At 46.0% G+C, this 13,017-nt stretch overlaps 1 protein-coding gene across 1 annotated transcript in view; it reads right to left on the reverse strand.

Annotated features, from left to right (window-relative positions):
- Positions 1-13,017, reverse strand: part of TEX11 (testis expressed 11) — a 321,481-nt gene that overhangs the window by 27,594 nt on the left and 280,870 nt on the right. The window lies entirely within an intron of this gene.

A 13,017-nucleotide genomic window follows, 5' to 3' on the forward strand; every position in this document is an offset into this window, starting at 1 on the left:
GTGGGGTCACGTGATGCCTGTGAGCGGCCACCGATAGCGCCGCTCACAGGCATTATCTGCAACGGAAGGTATTTACAAAAAGGCTTAGGGGCCCCAGGGGATACATTGCGGGGTAATGTAACGTAGTGCACAACTTCTTTAAGTCTGTGACGGCTGCTGTACATGTTTCAAAACTTCTCCATATGGTTCCCTATGTCTTTATTTTCTGCCCTGCAAAGTGGATGAGATTTAAATAAATCTCATGCCCATTGTGTTTTCGCTTTACACTGTAAAAACTGACTTGCGGTGTGTTTTTGAAATATACAATATATCAATTTCTCTTGCTTTAAATATGCATTTTGAGTATTTTCCCCATAGACTTGAACAAAATGAGCAAAATCCAAAGATAAAAAAACACATATGCATATTCAGTGCGTTTCCTCAATGGAAACGGAATAAAAATGCATGTAACCCATACATGACCATATCAATGAAATTTTTATCAAAGCAAAGTAACACTTAATTTCTAATTTCCAAAACAAAGTCGTTTTATTTAAAGTATGTGTAAGGTAGCGCTATTCATCACGCTGGGGGCACTCGCTTCACCGGGTCAATTAAAGCACACGTGCAACGTTTTTCCGGTAATTCACAGTCCAGCAGTTTATTACATCTCATAAACCGCTCATAACATAGTCCATCTCAGTGGCTCGCCGACATGTTACACATAATATCCCAGAGCCTTTCTAGTGACAGACATGCCCACTTGGCTCCAGACACAGCCTTCAGCAAGGTAACAATATCAATGTCCACATCAAGCAGCGTTTTTACCTTTGCAGGGTTGTAGCTGATTCAGTCAGCTCGGTTCTGCCACAGCTGTGGCTTTAAGGCTTCCAGATGGGGCCTCCGGGCCACGTACCTTCAAAGGCTACTGGTATCTCAAACACAGGGGGATCCAGCCTCTGCCTTCCAGGCTAGTGGAGTCCCACACAGGGACCAGGCCTCTCGCCCTCCAAGGCTACTGGTATCCTAAACACAGGGGGATCCAGCCTCTGCCTTCCAGGCTTCACGAGGCCTCTCTTTCTAGGCCTCACCAGGCCACTCTTTCTCTCCCTGTTTCAAAACTACCAGGGTTTACCTCCCCTGAGGGGGAGGTAAATGGTCAGCTAGAGCACACCCCCTGGACATTCTAGCAATGCAGCAAGCCGCTGCATTACATATCCCTGCCTCTATGTTAAAACTTGTGGGGTTGAACACATAGCATACACAATCACATTATAACCCACGGTTCACACAGAGACCATGTACTTTACAATTGCGCTGCTCAGTCCCTGGAAAATTAGTCATCGACATTATCCCATTCCTTAGAGACCTGCCATATGTCATTGTCACTAACTTCGCCAAGTTACATTTCCAAGTAGCAACCTTGTCAGACCTCCCCCGCTCCCAGTGGTCAATACAGCAGTGTGACTTACTTGCCCTTGTATCTACGGTCAGGCCTGACTTCGTGCTGTCCCGTACTCTATTGGGTCGTTTGTATGGGCCTCTCAGACCTGAGTTACTGGAGGTCTCACTACCTCTAAACCCACGCCCACTATCCTCAGGACATCTTGAAAGGTCTCTAACTTCTACTGTAGCCGTCCTATTATTTGAAGGGCCCTTTCTCTGTCAGGTCTCACAATTTATAGACAGCTGCCATCTGCTGCTGCTCAGACGATGCTGTCTTTCCATTCGCAGTCTGGCGAGATTCAACTGTTCTACCTCTCGCAGGCAGGTCACTCGGTACTCCATCAGCATGCGTATATATGCAAGATTTTCTTCCTTTCCTACTGCGGAGAATGACACCATGCCGTCTTCATCTGGAATCCAGTCCTGATGATCACGTGGACTGCTTACTTTCATCACACCAGACTTCTTTACCATCATGTGCATGGCTTGGCCCTTTCTCCCAATGAGCTTTCTTACTAGAGCATGAGGCACCCGGATTACTTCTTCCTGCAGACTTTGAGCTTTCCTCATAAGCTCCAGTTGTCTAATGGCTTGTTCCGTCTTCAACCGGACAAACCGCTTCGTGCGAACTCATCGCCAGTGCATGTCACTTAGGATAGCCACCCTCTTCACTGTGACTTCGGTTGTGGATAAGACCACCAGCTGTTTAGCTTCTGAGATCGAGTACACCTTACAGGCTCCCACGGCCTTCTTAAACTCTTCATGCACTGACTCTCTGGTGCCCCGTCTCATGCTGCACATAACACATCTGCATCTCTGGCTGCTATGGGTATAAAAGAGGACAAACTTATGGTGTGGCACCCATGCTCCCCTGACCTCAACCCCATTGAGAACCTCTGGAGCATCATCAAAAGGAGTGTCTATGATGGCGGGAGGCAGTTCACATCTAAGCAACAGCTCTGGGAGGGTATTCTGTCCTCATGCAAATCAATTGAAGCAGAAACCATCCAAAACCTGACAAATTCAATGGACGAGAGAGTTCAGAAGCTCCTTTCGAACAAGCGGTCCTATGTGCAAATGTAACATCACCTAGAATAAAGTTTTGAGTTGAAAACTGTTTGATTTCAGTTTGTAATAACCTGCTAATGCTTATAATTTCAAAAATGACCATTTTTTTGTTCTTTATTAAAATGAAAAGGTTGAAAACTCTGCTGTGCATAATAATTTGGAACATACATTTTGAGTGCAGTTTGAGTTTTTTATTTTTTTTTAAATATACTGTTATCATAGGCAGTTTGTACAAAAACCTTTCAATTGTACTCTAATAGTTATTTGACTGGAAAATTACAATGACTGCAATTCATATAGGTAATTTGGGAAAATCTGAGAAAATACTATTTGCATAATAATTTGAAACACAGTGTACTGCTGCCTGATAGGCTCCAGCTCTTGGTCATGACTGGCCGCCTCCTCTTTCAGGGTTGTCGGATCCTGATCCTTTCGTCTCAGTACTGTACCGGAGGTTGCTACTGGCAACGTCACCTCCTCTTCTGCTTCTAAAGGAGGATCCACACTCGGAATAAAAGCACACAGCATTACATTTTCTTTATTTGCGCTTTCAGCAAAGGCTACAAGAGCAACTTTTTTGTGGCCCTTGCGCAATCGACGACGAGAGGGGGACTTTCTCACCTCGTGTAGCTCCTACTGACTGGACTCTCTTTCTACTTTCGTAGTGTCACCGTCAGTTGTGGGGTCTGTGTCACTCCCCATGGTGTTGTGGACCAACAAGTCACCTCCCACTTTGACGTCAACCCCTTCTACTGGAACTACCCCGTTATCAACGGTCAAATTGTCATTTTTAGGCTGTACCAACCCACAACCAGTAACCAATTTTGGTTTCCTATATTCCACGCTCTTTTGAAAATCCGCCCCCTTTTGGACATCCGCACCTGTAGAGGGGTTTTTAAAAAAAAAACACGCGATAGTCTTAGGACCCAGTTCACAACATCTCTTACCACCTCCCCGGGCACTCTGGAACAATACTGGCGCCCCCGGAGAACTCACAGAATGGTCCACTGCCGCCATTCTATACGGTGCCAACAGCTCCTGCACCATGTCCTGTTGCTGCAATTTTAACAGGTACCTTAACCGCTCAGCAGCTTCAGTCTCATCTGCTGCTCCCTTCACAGCCATCTTTATCTGCTCCTGCATTTCTTCAGAAAACTCCATTTTGCTGAAGAGCGTTTGCAGCCGGTCATCTAACCACTTCTCCATTCCGTCTGGGAATACTGCTCCATTCATAGCCATCGCGGTACACTGTTCACACTAGACACTTCACACCACTCTCCCCGGAAAATTTTCGTGGCCCCACCAAGCCACAGCAAACCAGGTTTGAGTGCGACGACAATTTTCGTAACCCCGCCGAGTTACAGCCAGATGCTTTAATCTTCGTGACCCCGCCGAGTCACAGCAAGATGCTTGCATCCACAATCGTCGTCCTGTGCCGTTACCCCTAGCAACCAGGCTGCAGTTGCCCGCATTCTCCAACCACATGTATGGTAGCGCTATTCATCACGCTGGGGGCACTCGCTTCACCGGGTCAATTAAAGCACACATGCAACGTTTTTCCGGTAATTCGCAGTCCAGCAGTTTATTACATCTCATAAACCGCTCATAACATAGTCCATCTCAGTGGCTCGCCGACATGTTACACATAATATCCCAGAACCTTTCTAGTGACAGACATGCCCACTTGGCTCCAGACACAGCCTTCAGCAAGGTAACAATATCAATGTCCACATCAAGCAGCGTTTTTACCTTTGCCGGGTCGTAGCTGCTTCAGTCAGCTCGGTTCTGCCACAGCTGTGGCTTTAAGGCTTCCCAGATGGGGCCTCCGGGCCACATACCTTCAAATGCTTCTGGTATCTCAAACACAGGGGAATCCAGCCTCTGCCTTCCAGACTAGTGGAGTCCCACACAGGGACCAGGCCTCTCGCCCTCCAAGGCTACTGGTATCCTAAACACAGGGGGATCCAGCCTCTGCCTTCCAGGCTTCACCAGGCCTCTCTTTCTAGGCCTCACCAGGCCACTCTTTCTCTCCCTGTTTCAAAACTACCAGGGTTTATATATCCTTTGTGCACACAGGACCTGTGATGATGTCACAGTCACGTGATCAGTCACCTGAGGGGGAGGTAAATGGTCAGCTAGAGCACACCCCCTGGACATTCTAGCAATGCAGCAAGCCGCTGCATTACATATGACATATCAAAAAGAAACAAAAACCACAGGTGAAAAAATTCAATAAAAATGCACGTAAAACATGCACTCAAAACGCACATCTATAATAATAATAATAGTTTTTAAATTTTTATTTTTATAGCGCCAACATTTTCCGCAGCACTTTACAATTTTAGGGGGGACTTGTACAGACAATACAGATGTCACAGAATAAGCATAACTCAGATATCAAAAGGAGTGGGGACCCTGCTCGCAAGCTACAGTCTATGAGGAAATAGGAGAGACACAAAAGGTAAAATGTACATATACTGTATAATACAGCCATAATACACTAAGTAGGTTATGCACATAACACTTCATGAATGCCAGCCAGTTTGTGTACAGTACAGACAGAGGCTATTAAGTGCATGGATGGTATGAGTATGATTTTGAAGAAAATTTTTTTTATGGGCCAAACTAGGACAGTTAGATAAGTATGTTGAGGTGATAGGCCTGCCTAAAGAAATGGGTTTTTAGGGCATGCTTAAAACTGTGGGTATTGGGAATTAATCGAATCATCCTGGGTAGTGCATTCCAAAGAATTGGCGCAGCACGCGAGACATCTTGGAGACAAGAGTGGGAGGTTTGGATTTTGGAGGATTTTAGTTTTAAATCATTAGCAGAACGGAGGGCACAAGTAGGGTGGTAGACTGAGACGAGGGAGGAGATGTACAGTGGTGCTGAAGCATGGAGCGCTTTGTGGGTGAGAGTGATAAGTTTATATTGAACTCTTTATTGGATGGGCAACCAGTGCAATGACTGGCACAGGCAAGAGGATGGATTGGAGAGAGGAAAGTTTGGTAAGAGGGAGACCGATTAGTAAAGAGCTGCAATAGTCCAGACGAGAATGAATAAGAGCGACAGTAAGAGTTTTTGCCGAGTCAAAGGTAAGAAAAGTTCTAATTCTAGGGATGTTTTTGAAGTGTAGATGGCATGAGCGAGCAAGTGATCAGATGTGAGGAGTGAAGGAAAGATATGAATCAAGTATGACCCCAAGACAGCGGGCATGTTGCTGGGGAGTAATGGTGGAGCCACAAACGGAAATGGCAATATCGGGCATAGGTAGGTTAGTGGAGGGAGGAAACACGAGTAGTTCAGTTTTTGACAGATTCAGTTTTAGATAGAGGGAGGACATAATGTTAGAGACAGCGGAAAGACAATCACTGGTCTTTTGTAGTAATGGAGGGGTGATGTCCAGAGAAGAGGTGTATAACTGGGTGTCATCAGCATAGAGATGGTACTTCAAAACAAATCTACTGATTGTTTGTCCAATAGGGGAGGTGTACAGGGAGAAAAGGAGGGGGCCTAGGACTGATCCTTGAGGAACCCCCGACAGTAAGGGGAAGGGGAGAGGAAGAGGAGCCAGCAAAAGACACAGTGAAGGAGCGATCAGAGAGGTAGGAGGAGAACCAAGAACGGTGTCTTTGAGGCCAATAGAGCAGAGCATAGTGAGGAGGAGCTGGTGATCCACATTATCAAATGCTGCAGAGGGATGAAGGAGAATCAGCAGGGAATAGTAAGCATTACATCTGGCTGTTAGATGATTATTAGAGACTTTAATTGCAAAAAGAACTTCGGCACTCCATACATGAATATATAAGAAATATTGTATCTAGACTAATGTCACTTTGAAAAATGAAGGTTTTTTGCGCATAATTTGGCCAATTTATGTGTGCCCATCAACCACGACAAGGTCACCTTCGTATGATGGGAAACTACGCTACGCTACCACTGGATATGCCACTCTTGGGCTGTAAGCCTGTATGGACAATATGTCTCTGCTTGGGCTTTTAACCTACAATGTATGGGCAGGTAGAGCTAGTTAAAACCACCTGTGACTGAATGGGAGGGACACATGGTCAGAAAAAAGGCTGTCAAAACTTCTAATAGAGTGAACACGTACCTGCTGCAATGCTCCAGGAGCGGGATCCCAAAAATGATAAATAGAAAAAAGAGAGGGGTCGCTCACTGGTCTATTCGGGTGCTCTGAAGAAAAGAGTAATCTCAATTGCAAAAAGAACTTCGGCACTCCATACATGAATATATAAGAAATATTGTATCTAGACTAATGGAGCATTGCAGCAGGTACGTGTTCACACTATTAGAAGTTTGACAGCCTTTTTTCTGACCATGTGTCCCTCCCATTCAGTCACAGGTGGTTTTAACTAGCTCTACCAGCCCACACATTGTAGGTTAAAAGCCCAAGCAGAGACATATTGTCCATACAGGCTTACAGCCCAAGAGTGGCATATCCAGTGGTAGCGTAGCGTAGTTTCCCATCATACGAAGGTGACCTTGTCGTGGTTGATGGGCACACATAAATTGGCCAAATTATGCGCAAAAAACCTTCATTTTTCAAAGTGACATTAGTCTAGATACAATATTTCTTATATATTCATGTATGGAGTGCCGAAGTTCTTTTTGCAATTGAGATTATTCTTTTCTTCAGAGCACCCGAATAGACCAGTGAGCGACCCCTCTCTTTTTTCTATTTATCATTTTTGGGATCCCGCTCCTGGAGCATTGCAGCAGGTACGTGTTCACACTATTAGAAGTTTGACAGCCTTTTTTCTGACCATGTATCCCTCCCATTCAGTCACAGGTGGTTTTAACTAGCTCTACCTGCCCATACATTGTAGGTTAAAAGCCCAAGCAGAGACATATTTTCCATACAGGCTTACAGCCCAAGAGTGGCATATCCAGTGGTAGCGTAGCGTAGTTTCCCATCATACGAAGGTGACCTTGTCGTGGTTGATGGGCACACATAAATTGGCCAAATTATGCGCAAAAAAACTTCATTTTTCAAAGTGACATTAGTCTAGATACAATATTTCTTATATATTCATGTATGGAGTGCCGAAGTTCTTTTTGCAATTGAGATTAGTCTTTTCTTCAGAGCACCCAAATAGACCAGTGAGCGACCCCTCTCTTTTTTCTATTAGAGACTTTAGTCAGAGCAGTTTCAGTAGAATGTAAAGAGCGGAAACCAGATTGTAAAGGGTCAAAAAGAGAGTTATCTGAGAGATAGCGGATTATAAGGGAGTGGATCAAGCATTTCAGGAGTTTAGAGATAAAGGGAAGATGGGAAACAGGTCTGTAGTTAGCAACGCAGTTCTGGTCGAGGGATGGTTTTTTAAGTAATGGATGTATGTTGGCGTGTTTAAAAAGAGAAGGGAAATTAGGGAGAGATTAAATATTTTAGTTAGGTGAGTGGTGACAGCAGGGGAAAGACACAGAAGGAGATGTGAGGGAATAGGGTCACTGGTGCAGGTAGTAGGGTGAGGAGATGCAAGGAACCTGGTCACTTCTTGCGTGACTGGTTCGAAGTCTAAAAGTGAGCAAGATACAATGTAGGACGGAGGAGAATGCATAACATTAGGGGATTGGGAGAAAATTTCCTGTCAGATATGGCCAATTTTTTTCTTTGAAATAATTGTCGAGATCGTCAGCGCTGAGGTCGGTGGTCGGGGCCTGTGCTGTTTGATTAAGGAGAGAGTGAAAGGTGTCAAAGAGGCGTTTAGGATTATTGGATAGTGAGATGATGAGGTTCTTAAAGTATGTATGTTTGGAGAGGTGAAGGCAGAGTTGTATGTTTTAAGCATAAATTTATAATGGATAAAATCTTCTGCCAGATTAGATTTTCTCCCCAGACGTTCGGCACACCTGGAACATCGCTGGAGAAAACGTGTTTGTAGCGTGTGCCAGGGTTGTCGCCATCTGTGCCGAGTTGTTCTATGTGTAGGAGGTGCAGCTTCATCCAGGGCACTCTGCAATGTATCATTATAATGCTACAGTGCAGAGTCAGGACATGAGAGGTAGGAGACTGGGACCAATGATGACTGTGACGCGCCCCCTGGGCCTGTGTTGTGCAGGGAATACCCGGAGCCGGATCGCTGGGGGTTGTAGTCTCCGTGGCGTGGACCCGGTCCATGCCCAGGGTGGTCAATTCAATGGTAGTCTTATTAGTGAGATAATAGTCCGACTACGCCACCCGTGGATTGCGGTCAGTGGGGGCCGCCGCTGCAAGGACTGGTAGTGCTGGTGCGGCGAAAAAGCACAGAGACGTGTGGTTGCAGTTTCCAATGCTTTACTCACAGTTCTTTACTGGTCCTAGTCACCTCGGTACTGGCGGTGACTGCCCAAGCCGTGCTGCGTCCACCAGGCAAGGGGCTCGACCAACTCCCAGGCAATTCCAGAGCGTGGCACAGGGCTCCCTTCTCTTCCCTTCTCTGGCAGTGCCCCACCAGTGACTCTACGTTTGTCCAGCTGCCTCGGGCCTTCTCTTGGTACGCTGATCTCTGCATCCCTGACCCTATGTGGTGTGCCTTCCTGGTAGGTGTAGTGAGGGGTCGCAGCGAGATATAGTCACGACCGCCGGTCTTTGGCTGAGGATTAGTCGCCTCCACCAATTTGGGATCCGGTACCCTGTTCTGCCAACCCGTCACCCGCAATCTCCTGGGCCTATGGGGTTCCTTCTTCTCTCGTGTCTCTGGGCCTCTCTTAATGTGCTGTTCCTTGTTTCCTTTCTCTTCTGTTCCTGTTCTCTCTGCTGTTTCTGGCCTCCACTCCAGGCCTGTCTTGTGGAGCTGGGCCCAGACTGAGCCACAGCTCCCTGTCAGCCCTCTCTGGCTGCACTCCTTCTCTGAACAGACTCCCCGGACTGAACACTGTTCTAAGATGGTGCCCACCTTATATACCTCCCTCTATGTGTGAGCCCAGGTGACTAGTAATCAATGGGCTCCTACCTTTGCCCAGAGACCCACCCCTATCTGCTCCTACACCACTGGGTTTTCCTCCCCCTCCCCACTCCAGCCAGGGACAGATGCTGTCGTGCCTGCACTTCTGTCTAGTGGGAGCACCGTTGAGCTGTCCCTCGGAAATGGGTGTGTGTGGTGCATGCAGCCTACCGAGTCCTGGTCCACACTCCATCCTTACCCGGGAGTGGAATATCACACCTCTGGTTTGAGGTGCAATACCCCTGTAGCAGCCGAGCCCTCGGGGTGCTACAATGGCAACGTCTTCAAATCTGTTTGCGGTCAGCTAGCGCTCAGACACATAGGGTAGAATAGGGTTTTCACACATCCATTAAAATACAGGGGGGGTGACCCAATTAGGACTTCGGCTATAGAGCCCTATGATTTTTATCTATGCCTCTGGATATACCCATGGAAAAGCATGGACATTAAAATAATAGTATTGAAAGGCAACTTGAAATCCCAGAGAGACAGAAGAGTCTTGGAGTAAGAGCTCATGACACGAAACCCCCCTGTCATTCCTAAAATGTCAACAGATTGCATGTGTTCCATCGGCTACCAGATTTTTTCACAGACAAAAAAATTGTAGCCTGCACAACTTTTTTTCTGTTAACATTAAAGTCTATGGGAAATGGATCATAATGGTTGGTTATCCGTTATTTCATCTATTTAATGGATTCATTTTTAACACTGGGCATCATGCAGAATACTAGAGGTGTTCATCTACAAGTCTAGTAAAAACAGATACATTCGATACAGAACAAAATTGGATGCAAACAGGTTCAAAATAGAAACAAGTTTTCATTTTTAAATGGATCCATTTAAAGATGGAAACTTTTGTTTCTTTTTGGTATCTGTTTGTATTTGTTTTTTTTACCATTTCTATTTTTTTTTCAACTGGATCACAAACAGACGTGTGAATATATTTTATCATTCAACTGCTTGTAGATTTAAATAAATGTTATTTTCACAAGGGCTAAACTTAAACGACATTTTAAAATAATGTAAAGTACCACACAATTTATTATGCAGATTCTCCCATTACATTAATGGATTCCTTAGACATCTGTTTTGTTTGTTTTTTTACATAAACCAAAGCCGAACAATAGAAGAGTTGTAAAACAATCAAAGTTTGCCCCTCTATATTCTATTTATACTCCTTTAGTATACAGTAACTTTACCCAGCTCATGGTTGTAGCGCCAGACTGCAGGACTTAAGGCCCCGTCACACTAAGCGAGATCGCTAGCGAGATCTCTGCTGAGTCACAAGTTTTGTGATGCAACAGTGACCTCAGTAGCGATCTCGCTACGTTTGACACTTAGCAGCGACCAGGCCCCTGCTGTGAGATCGCTGGTCGTGTCGGAATGGTCTGGACATTTCTTTGATCGTTGAGGTCCCGCTGGGTAGCATGCATCGGTGTGTTTGACATCTTACCAACGACCTTGTTGATGACTCAGACACAGAAACACATAGGCGGTGCATCGTTATACAGGCCGTTACGGCTCGCTGCATCGTTGCTGCGTCGTTGGGAAGATCTGACTGTTTGACATCTCACCAGCGACCACATAGCGACGCAGCAACGATCCCTGACAGGTCGTATCGTTGTCGGGATCGCTGTAGCGTCGCTTAGTGTGACGGGGGCCTTTACTCTGGACTTTTCATTATTCTTACACCCCTCAAAAAAATAAAGGGAACACTTAAACAACAGAATATAACTCCAAGTAAATCAAACTTCTGTGAAATCAAACTGTCCACTTAGGAAGCAACACTGATTGACAATCAATTTCACATGCTGTTGTGCAAATGGAATAGACAATAGATGGAAATTATTGGCAATTATCAAGACACCCTCAATAAAGGAGTGGTTCTGCAGGTGGGGACCACAGACCACATCTCAGTACCAATGCTCTCTGGCTGATGTTTTCGTCACTTTTGAATGTTGGTTGTGCTTTCACACTCGTGGTAGCATGAGGCGGACTCTACAACCCACAGAAGTTGCTCAGGTACTGCAGCTCATCCAGGATGGCACATCAATGCGAGCTGTGACAAGAAGGTTTGCTGTGTCTGTCAGCGTAGTGTCCAGAGGCTGGAGGCGCTACCAGGAGACAGGCCAGTACACCAGGAGACGTGGAGGGGGCCGTAGGAGGGCAACAACCCAGCAGCAGGACCGCTACCTCCACCTTTGTGCAAGAAAGAACAGGAGGAGCACTGCCAGAGCCCTGCAAAATGACCTCCAGCAGGCCACAAATGTGCATGTGTCTGCACAAACGGTTAGAAACCGACTCCATGAGGGTGGTATGAGGGCCCGACGTCCACAGATGGGGGTTGTGCTCACAGCCCAACACCGTGCAGGATGCTTGGCATTTGCCACAGAACACCAGGATTGGCAAAGTCGCCACTGGCGCCCTGTGCTCTTCACAGATGAAAGCAGGTTCACACTGAGCACATGTGACAGATGTGGCAGAGTCTGGAGACGCCGTGGAGAGCGATCTGCTGCCTGCAACATCCTTCAGCATGACCGGTTTGGCAGTGAGTCAGTAATGGTGTGGGGTGGCATTTCTTTGGAGGGCTGCACATCCCTCCATGTGCTCGCCAGAGGTAGCCTGACTGCCATCAGGTACCGAGATGAGATCCTCAGACCCCTTGTGAGACCAAATGCTGGTGCGGTTGGCCCTGGGTTCCTCCTAATGCAGGACAATGCCAGACCTCATGTGGCTGGAGTGTGTCAACAGTTCCTGCAAGATGAAGGCATTGAAGCTATGGACTGGCCTGCCCGTTCCCGAGACCTGAATCCGATTGAGCACATCTGGGACATCATGTCTCGCTCCATCCACCAACGTCACATTGCACCACAGACTGTCCAGGTCCAGGTCTGGGAGGAGATCCCACAGGAGACCATCCGCAACCTCATCAGGATCATGCCCAGGCGTTGTAGGGAGGTCATACAGGCACGTGGAGACCACACACAATACTGAGCCTCATTTTGACTTGTTTTAAGGACATTACATCAAAGTTGTATCAGCCTGTAGTGTGTTTTTCCACTTTAATTTTGGGGGTAACTCCAAATCCAGGCCTCCATTGGTTAATAAATTTGATTTCCATTGATGATTTTTGTGTGATTTTGTTGTCAGCACATTCAACTTTGTACAGAACAAAGTATTCAATGAGAATATTTCATTCATTCAGATCTAGGATGTGTTATTTGAGTGTTCCCTTTATTTTTTTGAGCAGTGTATTTTATCTGCTTAGACTTTGACCTAATGGCTAAGCACCTGTGGACCCACATTCCTAACCAAAAGATATTAAAGGGCTATAATATCTATACTGATGCATTTACAGTGGATACAGAAAGTATTCAGACCCCTTTAAATTTTTCACTCTTTGTTTCATTGCAGCCATTTGGTAAATTCTAAAAAGTTCATTTTTTTTCTCATTAATGTACACTCTGTACACATGTAATCAGGGGTGGATTAAAAGTAGCCAGGACCCTGGGCAGTTTAGAAGGTGTGGGCCCCCCCCAGGTACCCGATGTGTCACGTGACATGTCACATGATCCCCTTT

This window comes from Phyllobates terribilis, unplaced genomic scaffold (genome assembly GCF_046119375.1).
Source record: "Phyllobates terribilis strain yellow unplaced genomic scaffold, ASM4611937v1 Scaffold_7__3_contigs__length_470593459, whole genome shotgun sequence".
Classification (NCBI taxonomy): domain Eukaryota; kingdom Metazoa; phylum Chordata; class Amphibia; order Anura; family Dendrobatidae; genus Phyllobates; species Phyllobates terribilis.